This window comes from Lactuca virosa, chromosome 8 (genome assembly GCF_052849685.1).
Source record: "Lactuca virosa cultivar CGN04683 chromosome 8, Lactuca_virosa_CGN04683_v6, whole genome shotgun sequence".
In the NCBI taxonomy this organism is placed as follows: domain Eukaryota; kingdom Viridiplantae; phylum Streptophyta; class Magnoliopsida; order Asterales; family Asteraceae; genus Lactuca; species Lactuca virosa.
Genome location: NC_136433.1, coordinates 198,882,538 through 198,907,874, shown reverse-complemented (window position 1 = coordinate 198,907,874; position 25,337 = coordinate 198,882,538).

Below are 25,337 nucleotides of genomic sequence, written 5' to 3'. Positions count from 1 at the left end.
TCAACGGTTTTGAACCGTTTCGGCGCCGGCTGCGACTGCACTGGGGCCTGCCTCTGCTCTCGCAACTGCAAATCAATCTCTAACTCCCGCCGCCTGGCGGCCTCCTGCAGCTCTAACAAGGTATCACACCTTTGCCTGGACACAAACTGCCTGATGTCCCTCTTGAGCATACTCAGATATCAGGACATCTGAGCCTGCTCTGAAGCAAACTCTGGGCAAAACATCGCCCTCTCAGTAAACATCCTGTTGATCTCCGTCACCGACTCTGAATCCTGCTTCAGCTCCAGGAACTCCTGAGCCAACCTCTCTCTCTCAACCCGTGGAACATAACGGGTACTGAACATTTCCCAGAACTGATCCCACGTAACCGCAGCCCGCTGCGCGTCAGAATAAGATCCCGTAGTCAACCTCCACCAATCCTTCGCTCCGAGCCTCAAAAGGTTCAGAGCACACCTCACCTTCTAATCAGCAGGGCATGAACACGTGAAGAAACATCCCTCCATGTCTGACAACCACCTCATAGCAACGATCGGATCCTGAACTCCATCGAAAGTAGGGGGCTTCGTATTATCGAAGTCCCGATACTGAAAACCTCGACCGGTTCCTCCCCCTGCCACTGCTACAGCCGCTGTAGCTGCCGCGGCAGCCGCCTCCGCAAAAGCTGCATAGCGCTCATCAAAGTACTCAACCATGGCAGTGTTGATCGACCCAAACATTTCCGGCAACTCGGCCCGGAACATAGCAGCAACCTCATCCTGCAGGATCTCACGAATCCTGGCATCCAACTCGTCTGTACTCATCTGACCAATGACCTCGGGTGGTACTGACCCATCCTGACCACCCTCTCCTGATCCTGATCCCGAACCGGATCCTGCCCCGAAACGCCTCGTAATCGCCATACTGCAATACACCAACGAGACCCTTAGACACATCACATATTCACCCGGGGACTATCTCATAACCGATACCTTAGAGAGTTGTGACTTCCTTGATACGCGTATGGGTCCTGTGCTTTCAGTAGTACGGGCCCATACTACCTTCCACACCTACCCATATTTGTCTCAAGTATCACCACAACACTCTAACCATATACACACACCCGCTCAATCCTCACTCCTAGAGGAAAAGCTGCATATCTCAAATAAGGAAAACCCTAGGCTAATAGGCATCACATAATCAGGCAATTCTATCATGCAATTCCTGAAGATCCCTAGCCTAGTACTAGCATGTTGTTCTAACATATCACATAATCAAATAACTTGTATGGTATTTTGGGGTCTACTTACTGGCTTTGGCTGATCGTACCCTCTGCATCCTCCTTTACTTATTTCGAAAACCTTTTGAAAACCATTTTGAAAATCCCTCCTTGATTTGAGATTGGATTCACACGAATGTTCCTCCAATTCACTCAAACCAAGGCTCTGATACCAACTTGTAACACCCATAAAATTTGAGCCAAATTAAAACATTTTAATCATTCAAAAACCATTACGTTCATACAACTCGTTTTCAAAATAGTTTAAACATCAGAGTATCCCCCAAAACCATATCATATAAATCATAAAACATGAGAAGCGGTACGATCACGCCTTCGCCTTGCCACGATCTCCTGAAGTACCTGAAACAATACACTGAAACTGTAAGCCCGAAAGCTTAGTGAGTTACCCCCAAAATACCAACCACACATATCATACTCATAACATATCATAAATAGAACAACCATGCGCATCGGGTCTACTGTGTGACTGGTCCGCCCACACCGGGCCTTCAGTCCACCTGGTCCACCCTCCGAGTCTAGCCATGTACGTCGAGTCTACAGTGTGACTGGTCCGCCCGCACCGGGCCTTCAGTCCACCTGGTCCACCCTCCGAGTCTAGCCATGTACGTCGAGTCTACAGTGTAATTGGTCCGTTCGCACCGGGCCTTCAATCCACCTGGTCCACTCTCTGAGTCTACAGTATGACTGGTCCGCCCGCACCGGGCCTTCAGTCGGCCTGGTCCACTCCCCGAGCCTCGGCACGTTTGGTCCGCCCTCTTGGGGCCTTCAGCCTATCCGGACCGCTCGCTGGGCCTTCGGAATAACCGGTCCGCCCTGGGTATGTTGGCCTTCAGCACAAAGTAGGACCCGCCTCAACCCAACCCCTGTCAAACAACCATGTGCACATAAAATAATCAATCACATAACAATCCTCAACCAGACAAACAGTCTAACAGATCACATAGCATATCAACATCCTAACCAGGATTCCGACCTAACCGGTCACTAGCATAACATTACCCTATATCCCGGGTACCGACCTTAACCAGGTCACTAACATAACACCATCCTAAATACCAGGATGTAGATCTAGCAAAACAATAACATAACAAACAATACCCGGATTTCCATCCGATAAAGGGCCGGCCTTGGTGCCGTAGACCCTGTCGATATAGTGAGGATAACTCACCTCGCAATTTCCGACTGAAAGGATAAGATCAACTGCTCCGATCACCGGCACGAACTCCACCACCGAACACTACCAAAGAACCAATTCCATAAATACCAAAATCACTAAAATACCCTTGGAAGTCAAACTGGTCAACTCGTGGTCAAAGTCAAAGTCCTCAGTCAAAGTCAACCTCCCTGACTAACTCTACTCGCCGAGTCGACCCGTCGACTCGTCGAGTCCCTATACTCAGAAATTCCCATAACCCGAGTCTACTCGCCGAGTCACCCCAAGACTCGTCGAGTCCAACGATCTCCGAGTCCCATCCTGTCCAACTCACTGAGTCACCCCTCGACTCACTGATCTGCGTCTTAACCAAAAGAGGTTAGGGGTTCTACGACCAGACTCGCCGAGTCCAAGAACAGACTCGCCGAGTCCATGACAATCTTCAATAGACTCGCCGAGTTGTTCTTCCAACTCGTCGAGTCCAAGCTCATCATCATAAGACTCGCCGAGTCACCCATGCGACTCGCCGAGTTACTATGTGACTCAAAGTCTGATCTCTAGCCCGACTCGCCGAGTTATCTCCCAGACTCGTCGAGTCCATATGTGCATTCCCAAAATCTCGAGACACAGAGCTACTCATTTGCTCCAAACAATAGATCGGGGTCTCTAGAGTCCATTAGCAACATAAAGTTGCTACCTTTACGTGCTTCTTGCCCCATAATACCAAAAACCAAGCTACAAAGGGACTTAACTCTTGGGGAAAGGCTTTTGCATAGCAACCAAAAGGGCTTTCTGCATCTTTGATCCAAATAGAGCTCAGATCTGGAGTTTCAACTCCATATCTAACTTATACACCAATATCTCATCATATCATCTCCAAACAAGCCCTAAAACTTCCATGAAAATGGATCTAGAAAGGGGACAGCCAAGGATAACGATTCATTACCTCCAAAACGACCTCCTGCTGAAGAGTAATCTGAATCTCCACAAATCTCCTTGATCCAAGCTTCTTGATCTTCAAGATCTCTTCACAAAACACTTAACAATGCTCCAATTTGCTTCCAATGGCTCTCACTCACGATTCTAGGGTTTCTGGGTCTCAAAGGGGGCTAAGGGAGCTGAGGGGAGGACATTAAGTCCTTTAAATAGGGTGCAACCCCGAAGATTAGGGTTTTTCCTCGACCAGCACTGACTCGTCGAGTCCAGCCGCCGACTCGCCGAGTCAGGCCACTTAACCCCGTGCCACGCACCCGCTTCGACTCGGCGAGTCAAGAGACCTACTCGCCGAGTCCCTTCCTTTATTTTCACTTAGCACCCTTCAACTTCTTACTTCCGAACTTGGGATGTTACAATTCTCCCCCACTTAAATTAGGCTTCGTCCTCGAAGCCTGCGGCAACACGAACTTCCGGATGATACTCCCACAATGCATCCACTGATCTCAAACCGACCCAGATTCCTTCAATCACTACTATCGAATCCCTAAAATCCATCTCTTCCCTTGCAGGGTCCTGATCAACTGCTTCAAGCCGGCCATCGGCTTCTTTTCTCTGATGACAACACTCATCAACTAAGTGCCACCTGAAGACACTACCTTACTTCCGTCTTACGCATTCATTCGCAACCTGCGAAAACTGGATACCACAACACCCACTGAGCTCCGCCAAGACACTAATTCATCTTCCTTCGTCCAAGATTGGCGATAACCCTGACAACTAGCAACCTGGAACGAATCCTCATGATGGAATACCCCAGGTTGGAATACCTCCACATAAATAACCCAAGCCTACAACCATACTCGGAACTAAGGTCCTTGTCCTTGCGTCACCCTCGAACCCTTCGGTTCGACACAACGGAGTGCAATCCACCCACACTTCCCTATCGCACCCTTCAACTTCTTACTTCCGAACTTGGGATGTTACATATGGCCCTTAATTGCGGCTACCTTCGTCCTTGAGAGTACCAGAGCATCTGTGAGCCTTGTGAGTGAGAAAGGAGGCCATTGTTCACCATTTCTTGTGGATTTTAGCAAGAAGGAAGGAGGAAGGTCAAGCTAGGCGAGTTGGGGAGCTTGAATCTACTTCCATTTGATCAGAGGAAGCTGTTGGAGGTATCAATCTATGCTTATTCTTGTATTTTGTTGATTTGGTTGAACCTAGGGTTTCTTTATGCCTTATTTAGCTTAAATCTGGAAAGTGTGAGGTCCCAAGGTGAAGTGGTTATTAGATCTGGACCTTAAGGGGTCCAGAGAGTCCCTATCATTATGCTTTATGCCACCCCTTTGGAGTAATGAGCCTAGGAAGCCATTTTGGTAGTTATTTCACCAAAAGAAGCATTGGGTGCCTTGCATGTGGATCAAGTTTCGACCTTTACGTGGTTATTGGTCTTGGGGAGGTCAGATCTATAGTTTAGAAAAGCAGATATGACCTCAGAAGGTCATTTGAGAGATGTTATGGGAGCAACTCACCGAGTCCATAAGTGGGATCGACGAGTCGAGTCGGGGTTGCCCCGCGATTCGTGACAGGAGGAACCCGTCGAGTGGAAGGATGACTCGACGATCCAAGAGAGGCTAGAAGGATTCAGAGGACCCGCATGGAATCGCCGAGTCGCCCATGTGCACTCGACGAGTCGGGTCAAAGTTTGACCGTTGACTTTTAGGGTTTTGGTCAACATTTGGACTTTTGGGTCAAGGAGGGGTAAAATGGTCTTTTATCCTTCCGAGGGATTGTAGAAGGGGATTTAATCTAGCCTTTGAGAGCCATTATTTATTTGAGGATATTGTGTATGTGATTAGGCGGGGGCTAGATCAGTATATCCGTGTGAGAGATCATCCGAGATACCCGAGGTGAGTCTTCTCACTATACATTACCTAGAGTGGTATTTATGTGTAGACCGGAGGGTCTTGTATGCTATGTGTATATATGAGATTATGTGCATTGTGTTATATGTATGCTATGTGTTGTATAGACCGGACCGAAGGGTCCAACGATAGAGACCGGAACGAAGGGTCCAACGATACAGACCGGACCGAAGGGTCCAACGAGCTATGACCAGACCAGAGGGTCCAACGAGCTAAGGTATTGGAGGGTTCCGTTGAGACACATCGATCGGAGGGTCGTATTGTAGCCTTGAGTGGCGTATGTGTTGTATATGGTATTTTGGGGAACTCACTAAGCATTTATGCTTACCGTGTTGTGTGTTATGTGTTTCAGGTACCAGTGAGGATCGCGGGAAGGCGCCGGCATGATCAGTACACACTCATAGTGATTATGTTGAGATTCTGGGAATTGTTTTGTGATGATGACATTGGATACATTATGTTTTAATATTGTTTTATGATTAAAAGTACGATTTAAAAATGAAAAATTGTTTTGGAAATTTACGTTGTTACACTATCATTAGAATCGTTAGACAAAGACTTAGTAATAATGATACTAGGTCACGTTAAAGGAAAGGTTAATTACTTGAAGCGAAGCGTTTCCTGCATTTCAAATTATCACTTTAACAAGTGAGTTCTTAGTTACTTTCATATTACACATAGATATAAAGTATCTAAATAACTAAATTATATGTGTGCTTATGTGCAAAAATGTTATGTGTTAGATGATATATTATAAGAGGATTTTTATACAATTTACTGTATATATGTATTTTCTTTCCAATAATATGTTAGGTAAAAATGGGTAATGAGGGAGGAATAGAATAAAGAGGGAGATGGATGATGAGAGATTCAAATAATAAAAGGCCTTAACTTACTAGTACTATTGTAGTAGGAAATGACGTAATCTAGCAGAGTATAGATGACAACCACAAACTATTCTAGGCAGTACAGTGGAACACTAACATGCTCGCAACCTGTAGGTATTTTGAACTATGTGTTCACCAGGTGTACTCTAAAACCTATTGACATGTATATTGGGAGGATTAAATAAAATAATATTTTCAATAAAGAAGAAGATCCCTAGGATAAATCCGTAGAAATAAATATAGAAGAAAACCTACTGACAAGTATCACAGAGGAATCCCTGAACTAGTACTATCAGCATAGATGATCCTTAGGATAGATCCTTAAGAATAAAGAAGATAATGGGGATGTGAAATTAGGTAAATTGTTTGATAATTAAACATAATAACTATATTATTGTGGGTTGAAAATCCTATGTACTCACCAAGTTTCCTAACCTGACCCACTCAGTTTATTGTATCACAGGTAGCGATGTGAAGATACATTACACTGAGAGATTAAAGGAGATGTAGATCATTAGTTTAAATTAATGTAAGGTCTGTTTATGATTATGTTTTTTATCAGTTATGGCATACCAAGTTTTGAAAAGTTATCAATATGGAATGTTTCTTCGGAAACGTTTAATGTTAATATTATCTCACATTTAAATAATATTTTTGGGACCAATTTCGCAACAAAAGAAATACTTTGTTTTAAAATAAGCATAAATAATTTTTTTTAAATGACCGTAAATTTAGAGATGTCACAATCTTCTTGTTGAAGACCCATCTATGACCAATGGTTATAAGTCTAGGTGTAGGATCAACCAAGTTCCATACTTGGTTATCGTAAATAGATTGAATCTCGTTGTCCATCGGCTCTTTCCATTTTGCAGCCTCTGGGCTCTCCATGGCTTCCTGATAGTTGTGCGGCTCATTATCACCTAACAGGTTGTCATCCTCTTGAGGAATATGGAAACCATAAAACTCTGGTGGATGACGTTCTCTATCAGATCTACGTGGTGGAGGTGGAGGTATATTAGATTCCTCAACAGGTTGTTCAACCTCTTGTTGTGGTCCAGTGGCAACTTCGGGTTCGTCATTGGTTATTCTTCAATCTCATCAAGATCAAGTTGGCTTCCACTTGTTTCTTGAGATATCAGCTCCCTTTCACGGAAGACTTCCCTACAAGAAACAAAGATTTTTTCACATCAGTCTTGTAGAACAAATATCCAAAAGAATCTTTGGGAGTACCAATGAAGCAACACCTTTCGGATATGGTTTCTAGTTTGTCGAGCGCTTCTCGATGAACGGAAGCCTCATAACCCCAAACCTTGATTCGTACAAGAGAGGGACTAGTCCCTTTCCATATTTCAAATGGTGTATTTTCAACCTTCTTAGTTGGTACCAGGTTTAGAATGTAAGCGGCAGTTTCTAGAGAATAACTCCAGAAACTAATTGAAAGTGTAGCATGGCTCATCATAGAATGAACCATGTTTAGTAAGTTTCGATTTCTTCTCTCAGACACACCATTGTGTTAGGGTGTTCTTGATGGAGCAGATTGTGAGACTATCCCACAATTTCTAAGATGATCGTAGAATTCATCACTGATATACTTTATGCCTCTATCAAAACGAAGTATCTTGATTTTCTTGCCGAGTTGGTTCTCTACTTCTCTTCGAAACTTCTTGAATAGCTCAAATGTCTTGGATTTATGTTTAATCAGATAATCATACCCATATCTACTGAAATCCTCAGTAAATGTATAACATTCGCGATTTAGGGGTCTGTTCCTTTTAACCCCCTATGTGTAAATTCTTTTCATTGTTGGTCCCTAACCGAGTACGTTGGGCGTACTCTATGAGTACGCTGAGCGTACTGGCTCAATGAATGGATGCGGAGGCAGCCACGTACGCTGGGCATACGTGGGAGTACGTTGGGCGTACGCTAAGCAGGGGCAAACCCTACTTATTAGGGTTTGTGCCCTATTTAAAAAACTTATGATGCCTTGGGTGCATTTTATGGCCAGCCTCCACTTCTTCAAACCGTAATAACGAAAATCTAATCTTCATTGAGTGTTTGTGAGCCTTTTTATGATCTTTTGTGGTGTTTTTGTGCCCATTGAAGGAAGTGAAGCTTGATGGTGAGGCTTTGGTGGACTTGGAGCTTGAAGATCCAAAATCTTCATCAGCTTTGCAAGCCATTTTAGGTATAAATCTCCTAACTTGATGGTTACTTATGCTAGATCTAGTTTAGGGCTTTATTTGTGAACTTTTGGGTCCTTTAAGCCTTGTTTGGAAGTATAGGCTACTCCAACAGCGTGGGATGGTAATTCTAGGCTTTTCTGAGGTCCCTTGTACATAAAAATGATAACTTGATGGGTTAGCTCCACCATGCAAGCTTGATGTTCTTCTTAATGGAGTTAAGATGCTAGAATTGGACTTTGGGGTGTTTTTAGCCATGCAAAGGCTTAAACTCTTCAAATTTATGGGTTAGGACCTTGATATGATGCTAGTTTGTGGGTTGGATGATAAGTTCTTAAGTGGTTAAGACGTTTGACCAAAGACTTGAAACCAGGCCAGTATGCGGGGAGTACTACTGAGTACGCTGAGCGTACTGGGTGCGAGCCTCGTCTCCGAAATCGACCGTGTACTCAGGGCGTAGGAGCCTGGTACATCGAGCGTACGCTAGTCAGTGGACCGAATGAGTTGTGGGCTTGGTTTATTTTAGCTATGTTTTGATTGGGCTTGGACCATTAACTTGTATGGATCATTTCTGGACTTTGGGCTATTGGGCTATTATTGGACATTGGGCCTTCTTGGATTGGGCCATAATGGGCTTTGGGTACCATTTAGGATTTTGGGCTATATTAGGATTTTAGGGGTTGGCAGTGCCCGATGCCAGGCGGGGTCTGATGAGTATATTGTATGTTATTTATCTTTGTGATTCTTACATGTGTTTATATGTACACCAGGCGGGGCCCGATGCTAGGCGGGGCCTGATGAATGTGATGAGGTGGGGCGCATCTCATATTTCTGACAGATCTGTTCCGAGCAAGGCTCGATGTCGGGCGAGGCCCGTTATATGTTTGATATGTATGGTATGTGGTGTTTTGGGAAACTCACGAAGCTATGTGCTTACAGTTTTCAGTTTATGTGTCAGGTACTTCCGGATCCAATGGGAAGATCTCGGGGTGATTGAATCACACACACCACATTGTTCCGCATTTTATTTGACTCTGATGTATTTGGATGTTTTGGTTATACTTTGATTCTATTATGGTTTTATGAACATGTTTTGAAAATGGTTTTATTATTCTAAAAATTGAAATTTTTGGTCTTAATTTTTGGGACGTTACAAGTTGGTATCAGAGCCTTGGTTTGAGGGATTCAGGCATACTCTTAGGTGTGTCTGAACTAAAACTGAGGGTTTGGTAGATTTTTCAAAAGGAAATGTTTTATAAAAGAGTTTTCTAATAAAAGAAAAGAGGTGTGTTGCATGCAATCTACCGAGCTCAAGTAAGTTTTCCCAAAATACCCATACATGTTTTATGATATGCTTTGATTTGTGAATCTATGAATCGCATGCTAGTTTAGGGCTAAGGATCTGCTTAGGATTTGCATGATAGAATGTTAGGAGAGATGCATTTGTATGCCTACTATATGAGCTTGTAGACTTGCATGCAAGTTTTGATCAGTCAGTGATAGGATGGCATGTGTAGGTTATGCCTGTTTCGAGTACTCGATGCTCGAACGCTGCTTTCTTTTTGATTTTAGGAGTTACCATTAACTTCAGCTAAATAGAAAGAGAATACTCTAAGTTACATATTATTGAGACTAAATAATTTTAAAAGGTTAGGTTTTAACTCTATTGCGCATCTCTTGTTTGAGTCTTGCCGTTATACTGTGAGACCTTTCATTCGAAGAATTATCTGGTGTCGGTGGTATGTAATTTTATTCGTAAACTAGTTAAAAGGTTAGGTTTTAACTCTATTGGATCTAAGTTTCTCTCTATTTATACATGCAAATAGAAGTTCCATAGCAATAACCCTAATACTAGCATACAATTTCAGAAATCAATATGAAATCTAGGGTTTGATTGTTACCACTCTTATTATCTCGTAATAACAAGTAATCCAAGGTTGATCTTAACTCTTGAAAACTTGAGTGCCCTAAGTGTTGCACCTCTAATGGAATCACAAACACCAAAAGAAAAGGATGAGTGAGAGAGAGAGAGAGGGCAGAATTTCGGCTAGGGTTTCTCTTGGAAGCAGTGGCCGAAATTGGGAGGTCAGTGGGTCCTTAAATAGTTGTGGCTGCTACGGTTTTCAGGTGGAAACCCTAATCCTTTCTTAGGCTCCAAGCAGCCCATGAACCTTCCTTGTAGAAGGCCTTGGATGATTTCTATAGGGCCTCCTATATACTTCGTCCAACCCTTTCCAAGGGAGTCCATCAGCCCAATACTGCAACTATCATTGACTTGCAATATCAGTCCCCGCACTATTAATCAGTTCCTTTAATCCCAAAATTAATACCGAATTAATTTCTGATTAAATACTAATTAAATAATATGATTTCTAATTAATATATTATTCTTATAATACATTAATAAATCATTTATCAACCTCTCTCTCCAATGTCGTCCTATCAAGTTGCTATGGTGAAGGCAACCCAAAAGGACCATGCTACTATCAGATTAAGTACATACCAATAATAGTTATGGGCTTAGACACCTAATCCAATAGTCTCCCACTTGGATAAGTCTAATAACTAAAATTGCAAGCATGACTTCAGAATCTGATTAGCAATCGTAGCTTTCAAAAGCCACTGTCGAACTCTGACCTAGTCAATGACGCATCCTTTAGATAAGCAATCATATAATCCTCCGTTCTACAAGATATCATGTGGACAAAGATATGGAACATAATCATTCTCAATGTCGAATAGTTTGTTTCCCGATTTCTGATTTGTCTGACATAGAACTTAATTGAACACATCATTTCAGTCCTGATTGGGCCCGACACATAATTCAACACAAAATCATCAAGGGGCCCAAGATATCGCTTGTCCCTTTAGGGAAAAAGGAACAGATAAACTTTGACTTATATGCTTGTACTATTTACTCATCAAATCATACACAACACCATGTTTTATAACATCAAGTTACTGATGTGTTTACGCATTATCAATGCACAACCAACTCGTAAACAACAACTTATATATCTCGGCTTAAAGTTTATACGATATTATCGTCTCACAATTACTTGTGATAAGTTCCATGAAGTAATTCAAATGAGCATGGATTTAATCCAATACTCAAATCCTATTTCAGGAGTACTCATGAACGTTGCAGCAAACCTTTGCTATGTCTAAGCACTTTGAGAATCTACAAGCCAATTCATGACAGTCTTGCCTCAATACTTACTTCCAAAGTATGAACGACTGTGGATAATTTGAATAATCCAATTATTCTGGAAGTAAAACATGAAAAAGTGAAGCAATAGTAAACAATTGACACAAGATAGTAAGCATTACTCATACATAAATCTCCATTACTTAATCATCAAATGTCAATTACATTTATCTATTACAAGTTTCTAAATATCTATCTAATCACTAAAACTAATATCTTCCTTCAGGCCAATGCTCCTCGCATGTTGAACGTGTTTGATCCTACTTAGACCCTTTGTGAGGGGATTCGCATGATTCTCTTCTGACGATACCCTCTTGACCACGAGGAGTCCTTCTTCTACATGATGTCTGATGAAGTGATATTTTTTGTCGATATGTCGGGATCTGCCATGATCCCTAGGTTCCTTGGTTAAGGCAACCGCTCCTTCATTATCACAGAAAATTTCCATGGGATCCTTTATGGCTGGCACAACTCCAAGGTCTCCAATAAAGTTCTTCAACCATATAGCCTCCTTCGATGCTTCGCTCGCAGCTATGTATTATGATTCGCACGTTGAATCAGCCACGGTCTCCTGCTTCGAACACTTCCAAGTCACTGCTCCTCCATTCATGGTAAACACCCAGTCCGACGGAGAGCGGAAGTTATCTCTGTCAGTCTGAAAGCTAGTGTCGCTATACCCTGTCACTCTCAAGTCATCACTGCTACCAAGTATAAGGACCAAGTCCTTAGTCCTTCGTAGATACTTAAGAATGTTCTTTACTACTGTCCAGTGAGCTCTACCCGGATTCCCTTGATATCAGCTTACCATGCTCAACGTAAAAGCCACATCAGGGTGAGAACATGTCATAGCATACATGATCGATCCAACGGCCGAAGCATATGGCACTCTACTCATTTCCGCTATCTCTGCATTGGTACTCGGACTCTGAGTCTTAGTCGGTTTGGTATTACTCTAGATAGGCAACTACCCTTTCTTGGAATTCTCCATGCTAAAACGTTTCAACACCTTGTCCAAGTAAGTACTTTGACTAAGTCCAATTAGTCTTTTACTCCTATTTCTCAAGATCCTTATCCCCATAATATAAGTAGCTTCCCCTAGATCCTTCATAGAGAAACACTTCCCAAGCCAGTACCTAACCTCCTGCAAGGTCGGAATGTCGTTTCCTATTAGCAGTATGTCATCGACATACAATACTAGAAAGCTAACTATATTCCCACTAGCTTTGACATATACACATGACTCATCCTCACTCCTGGAGAAACCACATTCTTTGAATTTCTTATCGAAGCAAAGATTCCATCTGCAAGATGGTTGCTTCAATCCATAAATGGATTTCTCAAGCTTGCACACTCTAGTAGGGTATTTAGCATCCTTAAAACCTTCTGCTGACACATGTAAACATTTTCAGCCAGCTTCCGATTAACGAAAGTGGTTTTGGCATCCATCTACCAAATTTCATAATCATGAAATGCAGCAATGGCTAACATAACCCTAATAGACTTGATCTTGGCTACTGCTGACAAGGTCTCATCATAGTCAACCCCTACGGTTTGAGTAAAGCCCATCGCAACCAGTCGTGCCTTGAATGTGTGTACCTTACCATCCATGTCGTTCTTCTTCTTAAACATCCAGTTGCATCCAACTGTCTTACGACCTGGTACATTGTCAACCAAGTTCCAAACTTGATTGTCATGCATGGAATAGATCTTGCTGTCCATTGCCTCTTTCCATTTGTAGGAATCAGGGCCGCCATAGCTTCCTTGTAGCTATTAGGTTCATCCAAATTTATCAGTGTACTATCGCTGATAAACGTATCACCTTCTGTAGTTAAATGGAAACCATATAACACATGTGGAACCCTAACTCTACTGGATCGTCTGAGAGGTAATGATTTGTCAACTGGTTCAACAGGAATCTCTTCCTCAGGTTGATCACTAGTGCTTGAGGTTCCTTTACCGCTTGATTCTTGAATCTATTCAAGATCAATTTTCCTCCCACTATCCCCTTGGCATATGAGTTCCCTCTCGCGGAAAACTCCTCTCCTTCCTACGAAGACCACGTTATCACTAGATATGTAGAAGAGATACCCGAAGGATTTATGTGGGTAATCGATGAAAATACACCGCTCACTACGAGGTTCAAGCTTGTCGTGCGTCTCTCGTCTTACGAAAGCTTCACAACCCCAAACCTTGATATGTGCCAACAAGGGAACTTTCCCTATCCACATCCCGTGAGGCGTTTTGGCAACCTTCTTAGTTGGGACTAGATTAAGAATATGGGCGGCAGTATCTAAGGCATACCCCCGGAATGAGATTGGTAGCGAAGCTCGACTCATCATGGAACGAACCATGTCCAGCAAGGTTCGATTACGCCTTTCAGCCACACCATTAAGTTGTGGTGTCCTAGGAGGCGTTAATTGTGAAACAATTCCACATTCCTAAAGATAGTCGTGGAACTCGTTAAAAAGATACTCACCACCCCTATCGGATCTGAGCATCTTTATCTTCCTACCCAATTGATTCTCCACTTCTTGTTTAAACTCTTTGAACTTTTCAAAGGTTTCTGACTTGTGCTTGATTAAGTAGATATATCAATACTTTCTATAATCATCAGTAAAAGTCACATAGAAGCGGTTTGTATCCCTTGTGGTGGATATGAAGGGTCCACACACATCTGTGTGTATGAGATCCAACAATCCCTCACCTCTTTCACAAGTACCAGTGAAAGATGATTTAGTCATCTTTCCAAGAAAACAAGACTCGCATGTGTCATCTGACTTTAGGTTAAATGACTCCAGCACTCCATCCTTTTCGAGTTAGGCTATGCGTTTCTTGTTGACATGTCCAAGACGACAATGCCACAAGCATGACTTGTCTATACCATTAGACGAATCAATATGTAACACATTATTTCCTAAGTAATCTACAACCAACACAGTTTCATATACACCATTACAAGGAAATGCCTCAAAAAAAACCATTATAATAAGAGTTAATAGAACCAATTTCATTATTAAACGAAAATCTAAAGCCTTGTCTGTACAAACCATGAAAGGAAATAATATTCCTCGTCATCTCTGACGAGTAGCAACATTCATTCAAATCTAACCCTAACCCACTATTAAGCACTAAAGAGTAAACGCCGATCTTGGTTACAGGAGACGACTTCCTATTTCCCATTATAAGGTTCATATTCCCATGCTCCACATTCGTACTTCTTCTTAGCCCCTGCAAATCAGAACAAATGTGAAAACCACATCCTGGATCAAGGACGCAAGAACTAGCATGTGATGAGTTATTAGACAAAATAATGTAAATACATGCGAAGGAGGGTTTTATCTTCCCATCCTTGATGTCCTGCAAGTATTTCGGGCAGCTTCTCTTCCAATTCCCCTTATCATGGTAGTAGAAGCACGTTTCTTTTTTCATATCAGAGGAGGGAAGGGAAGAACCGATTTTGACTTTCGATCCACTAGAAGAAGATCCATCATGAGACTTTCCCTTCCAGTTCTTAGAGGGAGCTTTCCTGTTTTTCCCTTTCCCATGTCTAATTGCGAGGACTGGGTAGCAGCAGGAGTAGGAGTGGATTCGACAGTTTTCCCTTTCAATCCACTTTCAGCAGTTCATAGCAAACCGTGGAGCTTGCTCAGTGTGACTTCCTCATTTCTCATATGATAAACCATCTTGAACTGATCATAGTAAGGAGGCAAAGAGTGTAGGACTATGTCAATATCCAGCTCTTCGTCAATGTTGACATTCAACTTGAGCAAACGATCCACATATCTCTACATTCTTTGCAGGTGGGAGGTGATGGACTCTCCATCCCTCATTTTGGTGGTGATGAATGAAGTGATTATCTCGTACCTCTCCTGACGCGCTCTTTGATGGTACTTTTCTATCAAGTCCTTGCATATCTCGTAGGGCCAGTAGTCCTCGTAGAACCACTGCAGCTCAGGAGTCATCGTGGCTACCATAATACAGGACACCTTAGTAGAATCCTTATAATGAGCCTCATACTCAACTATTTCTTCTGGAGTAGCTTTGGACTCATCAACCTCTTTTAATGGTTTGTCAAAGACATATTCTTTGTCCTCGTAGCGTAAGGCCATTTGAATGTTCCGGATCCAATCCTTGAAATTGGAACCAGCGAACGTGACCCTCGCACAAATTTTCAAGAGCGAGAATGAGTGGTTGTTGGAGGAACAGAAAGCATTGTTTAAGGTAGACGTCTGCAAAAGAAGAAGGACAAAGTTTTGATTAGGTAAGGAATCCTTGATATAACACCCAAAATGAAATCTTAAGGCTAGGACCCAACACAATAATTCACAATTCGGAAGAGGGATGCCGTAATCCATTTGTAATTATTTGAAGGTTGGTAAATGACGATTTACCAATTCTACCACGAAAAACGAAATGAAAAGAATTAGGTCTTAAGTGAAATGAAATTCCTAAATTCTTTGAGATTCATTAAACTTTTCAATGGCATGTTTAATCTCGATTCTGCCCTTCAAGTTTGTGACTGGGATACCGAGGATCACAAACAAGGTGTGAATAACCATGCAAATTAGCTTGGTACTCTCGATGTCATTTACCACCTAATCAAGGTGCCGGTTAACCACACACGCTCCATTGATCCATGATAATTTATGAGCTACCCATTTCCACCCTTGTTAGTCCAAGTTAATGTGCCGGTTAATCACACACGCTCCACTAACGACTTGGCAAGGTGCAATGTGTAATTTCATGGATTAGCATCAAATTCTCATTTTCCTAAAGTAACTAAGATTGGAAATTTATAAAAACATTTAGTTACTTTATATTTATCATTATACTTATTAATGAGGGAATTAACATCATATCCTACCCGTTCGGCTAACGACCCTCCACTAGTCAAGAGTGCGGTGGGTAAGAATGGATACCCAATGGCGGTCATTTTATAGGCCGCTTCCTTAAACACCCCTTATAGACCAGCTTCGTGAATGAGGCCTATTTACGGTAAGACTGACTCATCTTATACATACATACATACATATATATATATATATATATATATATATATATATATATATATATATATATATATATATATTAATCTTTTAATATTATAATGGTATAAGGGTTGTATTTTAAACTTTTAAAATACTAGGGTTTTAGAATTTAATATTTCAGAATTAAACTTTTAATTAAATTTTAAATTCCAAAAAATTAAAGGGTGTAATTTGAAACTTTCAAATTTACTAGATCAAATTTCAAGCAATTAAATTAATCATATAATTTTATCATTATCTTAAAAATGACCAAATCTATTTATTTAGATAAGGAAATCAGATTACCAATCAACAAAATCAATTTATGGTGATAAAAAGGATTTATGGTAATTATCCTAATCCAAAATAGACCAAAAATTAGAAAAATATGCTAACAGACGAGTTAGCTCCTCGAGTCAAGGCAGGGACTCGTCGAGTTCATCCAACTCGTCGAGTTCCTCATGGAACTCGTCGAATTCATCAGGCAGATTGCAAATCTGCTTTGTTTTCTTATTTGGAAAAATCACTATTGCATAAAATATAACAGAAAAACATCCTAGGCTCTGATACCACTGATGGGTTTTGAGCACAAAAACATTCCTATGTGATCATTCAATCCTAATTGTGTAACATCCCAAAAATCATGACCAAAAATTTCATTTTTGATATAACAACTCATAAAAACATTTTAAAGAAAACATCGTCAAGTTATTTCATTTCATCAAAGTCATAGATCATATGTCTCAAAAGCATGTCATAATATAGTAACAATGTTAGAGTACAATCCCAAGAACTTCATAGTGCGGAAAATGGTGGTGTGATGCGCTGCTACCGTGCCGGCCCCTTTCCCTTCGAAGAAGAAGGACTTGAAACAAAAACTGTAAACCGTAAGCACAAAGCTTAGTGAGTTCCCCCGTCAAACCACATACCATACAATAACATACTGTCAGGCATATCTGGGTGCCCGACCTACCCCTTCGGTCTCTTTCAACCGGTAACCGCCTAGCATATATGGGTGCTGGCCTACCCCTTCGGTCTCTTTCAATGGGATACTGCCTAGCATATCTGGGTGTTGGCCTACCCGTTCGGTCTCTTTCAACCGGATACGGGGACTATTCCACACATGACTACTATCATGTAATACCCTGGCATGCATACATATATATATCATATACTGCCTAGCATATCTTGGTGTTGGCCTCCCCTTCAGTATCTTCCAACCGGTAACTGGGGACTATTTCACCCCCTACCACTACCACACCATAACATAGCATACTAGCACATAAAGCATAACAGATAGTGGCATACCAGACAATTATCACAAAGACAATCATCTAACTAACAACTCCTACTAGTGGGCCGACATTGTGGCCTTAGACCCACTTCTACTGGAAGGTAACTCACCTCGAGTGTCGTGTAGTAGCTGTATTGTCCTCGACTCTAGGATCAGCTCCTTTCTAACTCCTACACATAACAATCTCCTTTAATTACTCTATCATACCCATAACCCATTTAAGGGTCAACTCTGGTCAATGGTCAAAGTCAAAGTCAACAACATTGTCAAAGTCAACATCTTGGTTAACTCAACTCGCCGAGTTGGTCCACCAACTCGTCGAGTTCCATAATCCATAAAACCCAGAAATCTAGATCCTACTCGTCGATTCCTTTCATGAACTCGTCGAGTTCATCCCCAAAGCATAATTCGCCGAGTTCCTCAATCTTCATAACACAAACCATGGCCAACTCACTGAGTCATCTTCTAGACTCAACGAGTTTTCTCAGTAACAGAAAAGGTTGGGGGGACCACGACCCAACTCGCCGAGTTGTTTGAGCAACTCGTCGAGTCCCCCATGTACTAAATCCATACAGTCGATTTAGTCGGGCTTAATGCATCCAAAACGTTGATCTAGTCTCCTAGGGTCGATATATAAAGTAAAGTTTTGAACTTTACATTCATGCATGGGTTATATAGCTCAAAAATCCTTAAAAAGTGCTTCATATGATTCTTGCGACTCCCATAGCCATAAAGTTGACCCATTTATGCCATGGAGTTCCTCAAAGACTCCGGATCTGAAGTTATTATCCCAAACATTCTTGCATCCAAGAATGGTTCCACAATATGCTCCAAATGGCCCTAAACTACCCCATGAAGAGATCTAGTAAACAAATAGACAAGGTATAGACTTTATACCTCAAATGAACTGGAAATGAAGTTCTTCTTCTGGATCCAAAGCTCCTTCCTTCAACCAAGCAATTATAGCTTCCACTCCTTCAAGAACAATACCAAAGAATCACTCTTTTATCACTCACACACACTCACAAAGCTCTAGATCTCGAATTAGGGTTTTTTGGACTAAGGGAGGCAATGAGGGAGGCCACAATGGGGTGTTAAGGTCTTTAAATAGGGTGCAAACCCTAAAAATTAGGGTTTCACTCTGACAGTCCTACTCGTCGAGTCGAGGGTCCTCGACTCGTCGAGTAGGTTTCAAGTCCCGCGTCCAAAAGAATTCCATTCCTACTCGACGAGTTTGGGGCCTCCAACTCGTCGAGTCCCTTTGCAAAAATGAACAATTTTTCTTAAAATGCATACCAGGAATCGGGCATTACAAATTGCTTTGGATCTAAGTTTCTCTCTAGTTAAACATGCAAATAGAAGTTCCAAAGCAATAACCCTAATACTAGCATACAATTTCAGGAGTCACTATGAAATCTAGGGTTTGATTGTTACCTCTCTTGTTATCTCGTAATAACAAGTAATCCAAGGATGATCTTGACTCTTGAAAGCTTAAGTTCCCCAAGTGTTGCACATCTAATGGAATCACAAACACCAAAAGCAAAGGATGAGTGAGAGAGAGAGGGCAGAATTTCGGCTAGGGTTTCTCTTGGAAGCAGTGGCCGAAATTGGGAGGTCAGGGTGTCCTTAAATAGCGGTGGCTATTAGGGTTTTCAGGTGGAAACCCTAATCCTTGCTTAAGCTCCAAGCAGCCCATGAACCTTCCTTCTAGAAGGCCTTAGACGGTTTCTATAGGGCCTCCTATAGATTTCGTCCAACCCTTTCCAAGGGAGTTCATCAGCCCAATACTGCAACTATTATTGACTTGCAATATCAGTCCCGACACTATTAATCAGTTCTTTTAATCCCAAAATTAATACCGAATTAATTTTTGATTAAATACTAATTAAATAATATGATTTCTAATTAATATATAACTCTTATAATATATTAATAAATCACTTATCAACCTCTCTTTCCAATGTCATCCTGTCAAGTTGTTATGGTGAAGGAAACCCAAAAGGACCATGCTACTATCAGATCAAGTACATACCAATTATAGTTATGGGCTTAGACACCTAATCCAACAGAGGAGTGATATTCGATAGTTTGTGAGCCGATCCAGTTGCGGGACACTGGAGGATATGATTGTGAGAGCCAGAGAGAGAGAGAGAGATCGATCTGGAGATGGCGAGAAGAGGAAGCCAGATCAAGTTTAGGGTTCAGAGGGTTCGGGCAAGAGGCCCAAGTTTTCTGACTCGACATCGAGAGGCCAGTAGGGTCGGGGCCATTGTGGCAAGTGCGGCAAGACGCACGAGGGGGTGTGCAGGGTGAGTGGTTCCGGCTGCTTGAAGTGCGGCAGGACGGGTCATATTAGCTGGGATTGTATTGATACTACCACCACCACCCAGGCATCTGACCTGATTTTCTGCCATTGCAATGAGAGGGGCCATAAGAAGGCCAATTCCCCGAGTTTGGAAACATCAAGACCAGTGGTAGCACCGGCTCTAGCGACTCTACGGATTACTGATGGCCGCCAGGGCAAGGCGGATGTGCCTGTTATGAGGAGCAGGGCTTTTCAGCTGTCAACCAAAGAGGCTCGCACAACACCTGATGTGGTGATGGGTATGTATATTCTCCTTATCTCTTTAATTATGTTAATTTTCTTCTTATATTTGTTTTTTTTTGTTTTATGATCATTCCTCGTGAATGGTATCTCTGCCTTGGTATTGTTTGATTCAGTGGCTACCCGATCTTTTTTATCTCTTGCGCTCAGCAAGAGGTTTGTTGGTGCTCCAGGGGAGCTGGATTGTCCATTATAGGTTTAGATTGCGGATGATCAATCTGTCCGGGTATCGAGGGTTCATCGGGGTTGTGTTCAAGAGATGTTCAGCGAGCAGTATCCGGTTGATTTGGTTCCTATTCCTTTGTGGGGGAACAAGGTTATTGTAGGGATGGACTGGTTGAGCCCCAATGGGGACGTGATTGATTGCGAGCATCAGATGGTACGCATTCGGACCCCAAGTGGGGCAAGGTTAGTGGTTCAGTGAGAGATTGCTCAGCGTAGGTCGGTTCTATTTTCAGTAGCTAGGGCCAGACGCTATCTTCAGCAGGGTTGTTCTGAAAATGTTGCCTATGTTATGGATATTTGGGAGAAAGGTAAGGCGACCGTGGATGATGTGTCAGTTGTTCAGGAATACCTGGATGTGTTCCCGAAGGACTTGCTTGGAGTGCCTCCGAAGAGGCAGGTGGAGTTTAGGAATGACTTGGTTCCTAGTACGACCCCGATAACCAAAGCACCGTATCGGTTAGCTCCTCCAGAGATGCAGGAGTTGTCTACACAGCTGCAGGAGCTGTTAGACAAGGGGTTCATTTGACCGAGCAGTCTACCACTGGGAGCGCCAATCCTTTTTGTGAGGATGAAGGATGGGTCGCATCGGATGTGTAATAACTACCAGGAGTTGAATAAGCTAACGGTGAAGAACCATTATCCACTTCCGAGGATTGATGACTTATTTGACTAGCCTCAGGGTACATATTGGTTTTCCAAGATTGATCTACATTCAGGTTATCATCATATGAGGGTCAGAGAGGACAATATGCAAAAGACGGCCTTCCGGACACGTTATGGTCATTACGAGTTCGTGGTGATGCCCTTTGGGCTCACCAATGCTCCAGCCATGTTCATGGACCTCATGAACCACGTATGCAGGCCGATGTTGGATTCGTTTGTGATTATATTCATTGATGACATATTGGTCTATTCTATGACCCAGGAGCTGCATGAAGAGCATCTGAGGGAGGTGTTGGAGACCTTGAGTCTGGAGAGATTGTATGTGAAGTTCTCCAAGTGCGAGTTTTGGTTGCGCGAGCTGCATGGAGCACCTTGTCAACCAGGGCAGTATTCTGCTCGACCCGACCAAGGTCGAGGTGGTGATGGGATGTGAGGTTCCAAACTCTCCATCTGAGATTCGGAGTTTCCTTGGTCTGACAGGTTACTATTGGAGATTCATTAAGGATTTCTCCAAGATAGCGGTTCCTCTGACTCGATTGACAAAGAAGACTATCACATTTCTCTAGGGGCCTAAGCAGCAGGCGTTTTTTGAGTCCATGAGACATATATTGTGTGAGGCGCCGATTTTGACTCTGCAGGAGGCTGTTGATGATTTTGTATTTTATTGTGATGCGTCGATCACGGGTTTGGGTGCAGTTCTGATGCAGAGTCGTCGCGCTATTGTTTACACTTCGACGTAGCTGAAGCTTCATGAGGCGAATTACTCTATGTATGATTTGGAGTTGGGGGCTGTGGTATTCTTCCTCAAAATTTGGCGACATTACCTCTATGGGTCCCGCTGTACTATTTACACAGATCAGAAGAGACTAAGGTATTTGATGGATCCGCCGAATCTGAACATGAGGCAGTGTTGGTGGTTGGATGTGGTGAATGATTATGATTGTGATATCCTTTACTATTCTGGGAAGGCCAATGTGTTGGCCGATGCTCTCAGCCGCAAGGCGGTCGCAACTCCGATCAGGGATATCTGTATGAGGATGATAGTGATTACTCCATTCTTGGATCATATTCGAGAGGCTCGGGTTGAGGCTATGAAGTAAGAGCACCGGAAGAGTGAGCGCTTAGTGGGTCAGGTGGCTTCCTTCAATTATGATAGCTGGGGGTTATTGACTCTCCATCGGAGGGTGTGGGTTCCTTATTTGGGTGGTGCGCGTCAGGTTCTAATGGAGGAGGCACATAAGTCGAGGTTTCCATCCCGGAACAACAAAGAAGTATATATATATATATATATATATATATATATATATATATATATATATATATATATATATATATATATATATATATATATATATCCATCCTCATTATTGGTGGCCATGTATGAAGTGATATGTAGCTTGGTATGTAGAGAGGAGCTTGACTTGCAGGAGAGTCAAGGCCGAACATCAACGTCCTCACGACAAGATGCAGCCATTACACATTCCCGTTTCAAAATGGGAAGAGATTACCATGGATTCCATCACGAAGTTGCCTCGGACAGCGCGCGTAATGGATTTGATTTGGGTCATCATGGATCGATTGACCAAGAGTGCGCATTTTATTCAGATTCAGGAGAGCATCTCTGCAGAGAAGTTGGCAGACATATACATCAGGGAGGTTGTGGCACGTCATGAGGTGCCGGTTTTAGTGGTTTCAGACAAAGATGTTCGGTTTACTTCCAGGTTTTGGAAGAGGTTTCACGAGGATTTGGATACTTGTATCCACTTCAACGTGGCTTTCCACCTGCAGACTGACGAACAGAGTGAGCGGACTATCCAAATCTTGGAGGATATGTTGCGGACATGTGTATTGGATTTCGGTGGCAGTTGGGATACATATCTCCCTTTGGCAGAGTTTTCATCTAACAACAGTTATCATATCAGCATCGATCGACCTCCTTTTGACATGCTCTATGGGAGGAAGTGCAGGACCCCGATATGCTAGGGTAAGGTCGGTCAACGATTCATGGGGGGTACCGAAGTGGTACTCAAATTACTGAGTTGATTTAGAAGGTTCGGAGTAGACTTTAGACAGCTCAGAGTCGGCAACAGAGTTATGCTAACAAGAACCGATCATACCTAGAGTTCCAAGTTGGGGATATGGTTCTCCTGAAGGTGTTGACTTGGAAAGGTGTCATCCGATTCAGGAAGAGGGGCAAGTTGGGCCCCAGGTATATCGGTCCTTTCAGGGTATTGGACCGGGTGAACCGGGTTGCTTATCGCTTGGATCTTTCCGAGGAGCTTAATCAGATCCATAGCACGTTTCACGTCTCTCAGCAGCGGAAATGTTTGGTTGATGATTCCAAAGTGGTTACATTGGAGGATATTCAGGTGGATGATCGCTTGAAATATATCGAGAGACCGGTGGCAATTCTTGACCGAAGGACGAAAACATTGAGGAACAAGGTTGTTGAGTTGGTGAAGGTGTAGTGGCAACATTGCAAGGGTTCGGAATGGATGTGGGAGCCCGAGGATGAGATGAGGGAACATTACCCGGAATTATTTATGGAAGCAGACTTCGAGGACGAAGTCTGATTCCAGTGGGGGAGAATTGTAACATTCTCGATTTAGAGGTATGTTCCTTTTAACCCCCTATATGTAAATTCTTTTCACTCTTGGTCCTTAGCCGAGTATGCTAGGCGTACTCTATGAGTACGTTGAGCATACCGGATTGATGAATGGACGCGGAGGCACCCACATACGTTGGGCAAACGTGGGAGTACGCTGGGCGTACGCTAAGCAAGGGTAAACCCTAATTTTTAGGGTTTGTGCTCTATTTAAAAAACTTATGATGCATTGGGTGCATTTTATGTTCAGTCTCCACTTCTTCAAACCCTAAGAACAAAACCGTAATCTTCATTTAGTGTTTATGAGCCTTTGTGTGATCTTTTGTGGTGTTTTTGTGCCTATTGACGGAAGTGAAGTTTGGTGGTGAGGCTTTGGTGGACTTGGAGCTTGAAGATCCAGAATCTTCATCAAATTTGCAAGCCATTTGAGGAATAAATATCCTAACTTGATGGTTCCTTATGCTAGATCTAGTTTAGGGCTTTATTTGTGCACTTTTGGGTCCTTTAAGCCTTGTTTGGGAGTATGGGCTACTCTAGTAGCTTGTGATAATAGATCTAGGCTTTTCTGATGTCTCTTGTATGTAAAAATGATAACTTGATGAGTTTAGCTCAACCATGAAAGGTTGATGTTCTTCTTAATGGATTTAAGATACTAGAATTGGACTTTGGGGTGTTTTTAGCCATGTAAAGGCTTTAAGTCTTCGACTTTCTGGGTTAGGACCTTGATATGATGTTAGTTTGTGGGTTGGATGATAATTTCTTAAGTGGTTAAGACATTTAACCAAAGACTTGAAATCAGGCCAGTACGTGGGGCGTACTCCTTAGTACGTTGAGCGTAATGGGTGCGAGCCTCGTCTCCGGAATCGATCACGTACGTAGGGCGTATGAGCCTGGTACATTGAGCATAGGCTAGTCAGTTGGTTGAATGAGTTGTGGGCTTGGTTTATTTGGGCTATGTTTTGATTGGGCTTGGACCCTTAACTTCTATGGATCATTTCTAGACTTTGGGCTATTGTTGGACATTGGGCCTTCTCGGATTGGGCCATAATAGGCTTTGGTGCCATTTAGGATTTTATGATTAATTCGGCTTTTGGAGCTATTGGGTTGGGCCTTGGCTATTGGGCCAAGTGAGCAAAGGTTAAAATGGTCTTTTAACCTGGGAATTAGACTAATGAATGAGATTAATTGCTTTGGTTTATGGCCCATCTTATGAATTGGGTTTTATTTGATTGGTTAGCGCGGGGATTTTCTGGATCAGCAGTCCGAGCTTTTATTTGAGATATTCAGGAGCTTGATGTAAGTTTCCTCACTGTGCTTGTCGGGTCCAAGGCACCAATTACGGCCCATGGTCTA